Raw genomic sequence first — 5,395 nt, forward strand, 5'->3', positions numbered from 1 at the left:
GCAAATGCGGTTGTATCTTAGAGCTTGGCTGTAGACAATGGATCATGTGGTGTGGTCTGGATGAAAGCTGGAGCCGTGTAGGTAAGTATAGCGGTCAGCAGGTTTCCAGTAAACGGTGGTGTTTATGTGACCATTGCTTATTAGCACTATAGTGTCCAGGAAGTGGATCTCTTGTGTGGACTGGTCCAGGCTAAGGTTGATGGTGGGATGGAAATTGTTGAAATCATGGTGGAATTCCTCAAGGGCTTCTTTTCCATGGGTCCAGATGATGAAGATGTCATCAATGTAGCGCAAGTACAGCAGGGATGTTAGGGGACGAGAGCTGAGGAAGCGTTGTTCTAAGTCAGCCATAAAAATGCTGGCATATTCTGTGAGGCCATGTGTTACACTAAATTGTGAGTTCAGGTCAGGGGCTCTCTCTTGTTACCCGCCTCAACACCCACTTCACAAGTGTTTGTACAAAGTCAAGCACAATGAAGCCCTGCTCTCAGCTGGGTCCCCCTGCAGATGCTGTTGCAGCTGGGGCCAAAATCACCTTGTTAAAAATGTGCAAGAGCTGGTAAAAGACTAATCATCACACATACATCAGGGCGAGAGTTCCAAAATCAGAACACCAGCCAAAAACCATGATTCTGAGCTGCTGGTCTTGGCAATACTGGAATTCAGTAGAAGACCCTACACTCTGGAAGATTCTTCCCCCATTCCTCCGAGGCTACTGACCTTCAAGATAACATATGGTCCATCACGTCTGAGGCTTTTGCCTGTGATTGGGTTGAGGCTAGAGTTCACTGAAGCTAAGACTATCAGTTCCTGTTATGGGCTGGCTTTATGTTTCTGCCTGTGAGGGTGACATCAGTGTTGTCAGCTCATATGATATTATCATAAGTGTTGTGATACTTGGTGTTTTTCTCAAAGCCTCAGGTCTTTCAGTCAGGTGAGAATTCTAGCTTTCACTGAAAATGAAAGTAAGTTTCTGGCCTTCCTGATTGTGGAGGAAAGCCGGAAAACATGAACCCTAAAGGTTCAAAAAGCAGAGAGCAAACAAACAGACCACAGTGTTGACTTTTTTTTTTTAAATCACATGATTTTTGGGGTGTGACTGCTGCTTTGAATGCTGGAGTGCTGGATGGCAAGACTGTGAACGATTTATAAATGACCAGAGAAAGGACCAGAACCCAGTAGGTGACTCCTAGGGCAGGATACTTTTAGAATCATTGTCATAGAGTTTAAGGCCAGAAGTGACCACTAGATCACCTAGTCTGACCTCCTGTATATCACAGGTCACCAACACGACCCAGCACTCGCACACCAAATGAAATGAGACCAAAGTATTACAGCCCACAGGAGACTAGATTACGTGCCACAGGCAGAGAATAGGAGGCACCGAGGTGCACCAGTGCTCGAGGCCCCTGCAATGGCAGAGAAATGATTAAATGAGATATACCCAGTTAATCCTGGCAAGTGACCCGCATCCACACACTGCAGGGGAAGATGAAAACCCCCCAGGGTCACTGTCATTCTGACCTTAGGTTAAATTTCTTCCTAACCCCACATATGGTGATCAGTTAGACCCTGAGCATGTGAGCAAGAACCAGCCAGCCAAGCACCTGAGAGAGAGACTGCTTGGTGCTAGCTCAGAGCCCTGACTCACCCCACCCAGTCCAGCCACAGCCAACCCTGATGCTTCAGAGAAAGGAGATTAAAAAAAAAAAAACTCCCCAAAACACTGGGGGCAGGGAATCCTTTTCTGACTTCTGCTGAAACCCTGACATGTGAGCATTAGGAACACCCGACATAAACTGGAAGAGAGCCCCAGGGCTGCTGAGCCCTGCCACCCATCACCACAAACAACCCTGTCATGCAACTGCACTCACAAATTTGTCCACCACTGTCTTAAAACTAAGTAAGTTGTTTGCCCGCTGCAGTGAGGGGGTTTGGTCTCCTTCCAACATTGACGGGGAGGCATACCTGCCCACCCCCTGATGAGCAGCGCCAGGAAGGCCACACACCCACCCCACCAAAAGCATGGGAGTGGGACAAGAAGCACAAAAGACTGTGCAGCTCACTTAGGCTGGAGATGCTGAGGGAGATATATGCTCTTCATCTGCTGCTGGAATGGCCTGGAGAGGACCTCTGCTGAGCCAAAGACTTGCAGATCTACCAGAGTTGCCAGACACCCTAGATGCAAAGAAGCTGCTGGGACTGTCACTGGCAGTGTACCCCAGAGAGATGGAGGACAACCCCAGGATCCAGGTACACCACGAGGGGAGGGGAGGAAGGATTCCAGGGATAGCAGACTCTAGTCTGGCTACATTGCTGCCTACATCCAGGTCAGCATGTTCCAGCTGGATCCCCACTGACCCAGCGATGGAACACTTCGCCACTGCTAGGGCCCTGGAGCGGGACCCAGTTAGTAGGGTGAGCCTGGGACCCCTACTCCCTGATGCCAACCCCACCCCTAGGTGGCAGCCTCCCCACCACAGGCCAAAAGGTCTGAATTTGCCTGCTGTCTGCCAACTCTAGAACAACAGGCTGCTTAGCTACTCTGCTCTGTCTGAAGGCCAGAGCCACATAAACTGTTTGGTGTCCCACCCTGCTTGAGGGCCTGGGCTCCTAGACTGCCTGTTTGCTTGGCTCTGCCTGTGGGCGAGAACTCTTTAGTTTGTTTGGTGCCCTGCCATGCTTGAGGGTTTGGCTCCTAGACTGATTGCTACCACAGCCCTAGACTGTTTGGGGTTCCACCCTACCTGAGGGCTTGAGCCCCAGAGACTAATTACTGCCCAGATCAGACGGCCTGGGTGCGAGAGACAGCTAATTTCCCCCTTTCCAGACTGCATTTCTGGGAATGAGACAGAGACAGAGGGTGGCCTCCTTCCAAGACTGACAGGGAAGGATGGCCATGCACTCTTACACCCCAACAACACCTACTGGGAGGCTGTCCCAAACCTTCACCCTCTGATGGTTAGAAACCTTCTTCTAATTTCCAGTATGAATTTGTTCATGGCCAATTTATATCCATTTGTTCTCATACCAACATTGTCCTTTGGCTTCAGTAGCGCTTCTCCCTCCCTGCTTTTTATCCCTTAACATATTTATAGCAAGTAGCATATCCTCTCTCGGCTTTGTTTTGCTAGGCTAAACAAGTCAAGCTCTTCCAGTCTCCTCCCATAAGACAGGCTCTCCATTCCCCTGATCATCCTAGTAGCTCTTCTCTGCACCTGTTCCAGATTAAATTAATCTCTCTTGAATGCGGGTGATCAGAATTGTACACAGCATTCTGAATGACAAAAAGAGAGAGATCAAGGATGGTGTTGGTTTACTGCTCAATGGAGAAGGTGAGCTGGTAACAGCAAATGATAGGAAAGCAGAGCTACTCAATGCCCACTTTGGTTCAGTCTTCTCACAAAAAATAATGTGCGGATGACTGCTGAAGTTCCCACAGACAATAAAGAGGAAAGGATGCAGATTGGGATGAATAAAGAACATGTCAGAGATCTTCTGACCAATCTGAATGAATTCAAATCAGTGGGGCCGGATACTGTTCACCCAAGGGTACTGAAGGAAGTAACTGAAGAAATCTCAGAGCCACTGGCAATAATTACAAACTCATGGATGACAGGAGAGATCCCAGAAGACTGGAGAAGGGCTAATCTTTAAAAAAGGAGGAGCTGGGGAACTACAGACCAGTCAGCCTGACCTCGATACCTGGGAATTTACTGGAACAATGTATAAAATATTCAATTTGCAAATACCTGGAGGATGAAGGGGCATTCACTGGGTTTACCAAGAACAAATCATGCCAAACCAGCTTAATTTTCTTTTTTGACAAGGTAACTGGTTTGGTGGATAGGGGAAATATGGTGGACATAATAAACCCGGACTTCAGCGACGCTTCTGACAGTCCCACATGACTTTCTGAGAGGTATGCTGGAGAAACGTGGCCTGGGCAGAATTACCATTAAGTGGATACATAAGCGGTTAAACTGCAAATAATGATGTCATAGTGGAGGGAGGTCTCACATGGGGTCCACAGGGATCTTTCTGGGTACAGTGTTGTTTAACATTTTGTTAATGACTTGGATGTGTCAAATTTGCAGATGACATAAGGCTGGGTAGGAGGTTGTCAACTCTTTGGAGGATAGAGTTAAAATTCAGAGGGAATGTGATAAATTGGAGACCAGGGCTATAGACAACAAAATTAAATTCAACAAAGACAAATATGAGGTGCTACACTTATGGAAGAAAAACCAAATGCACCGATACAAAATGGAGGCTAATCAGTTTGGCAGCAGCACTGCTGAGAAGGATGTGGAAGCTGTGGTGGATCACAACCACATCATGAGTCAGCAATGCACTGCAGCAAAAAAAAATAATGCAATTTTAGGTTGTCTTAACAGAGGTATAGCTTGCAAGCCATGGGAGGCAATAGCACTGCTCTACTGGTTAGGACTCAGCTGGAATACGGTGTCCAGTTTTGGTCACCAGTGTCTAGAAGGATGTAGAGAAGTTGGAAAAGATCCGGAGGTGAGTGACAAAGCTGCTCAGAGGGATGAACAGAAGCCATAGGAGCAAAAGCTAAAGGACCTGGCTAGGTATAGTTTGGAAAAGAGGCGATTAAGGAGGGGACTGCTCATGGTGCTCAGGTACAAAGATGGAGCAAAGTTGCTCTCTCTGGCCACAGAGAGCAGGACAAGCGGCGATGGGGTCAAGCTGCAGCACAGCAGATTAGTATCAGAGGGGTAGCTGTGTTAGTCTATCAGGTGCCACAGGCTTCTTTGCTGCTGCTACAGCAGATGAGATTAAACCTCAGGGACGCTCCTGGCTCCTGTCAGAGCAGCAGGGCGAGGGAGGCTGTGGAAGCGCCTTCGCTGGAGGGTTTCACACGGAGGCTGGAGCGTCTGCCTGGTGCGGGTGAGACACAACCGGACCAGCTGACCTCGCGGGCCGCTCTCACTCCGGGCCGAGGCCCAGCGCTCCCACAAACCCCGCCCTGCCCGGTAGAGACCCGGCCTTGCCCGCGGTCCCTGCGTCCCGCCCCGGGGGACAAAGCGCCACCGGCCCCGCCCCCAGGAGGGTCAAACGCGACAGCCAGCGCGGAGAGCCGGGCTGAGGGAATCTGCCCCCACCGCCGCGAGAGGGGGGACGGGCGGGGCCAGCGAGCAGCTCCCAGCACAGCGCACGCGCCAGCTCCAGCAGCCGGGCCGCAGAAACAGCCCACGTGACTCTTACATCCAATCACACCAACGCGGGGACTACCTGAGGCCGCTCAGGGGGCCGCTCATGCCTTGATCCCTGCAACCTTACACACAGCCCCCGCCCCCAGCGGAAGTGCTGGTGCCCTGAGTCACGTGGCGTGTAGGTTGCACTGTGCTTCCTGCGGCGGAAGTGGCGTAAT

Source organism: Chelonoidis abingdonii, chromosome 4 (assembly GCF_003597395.2).
Source record: "Chelonoidis abingdonii isolate Lonesome George chromosome 4, CheloAbing_2.0, whole genome shotgun sequence".
NCBI lineage: Eukaryota > Metazoa > Chordata > Testudines > Testudinidae > Chelonoidis > Chelonoidis abingdonii.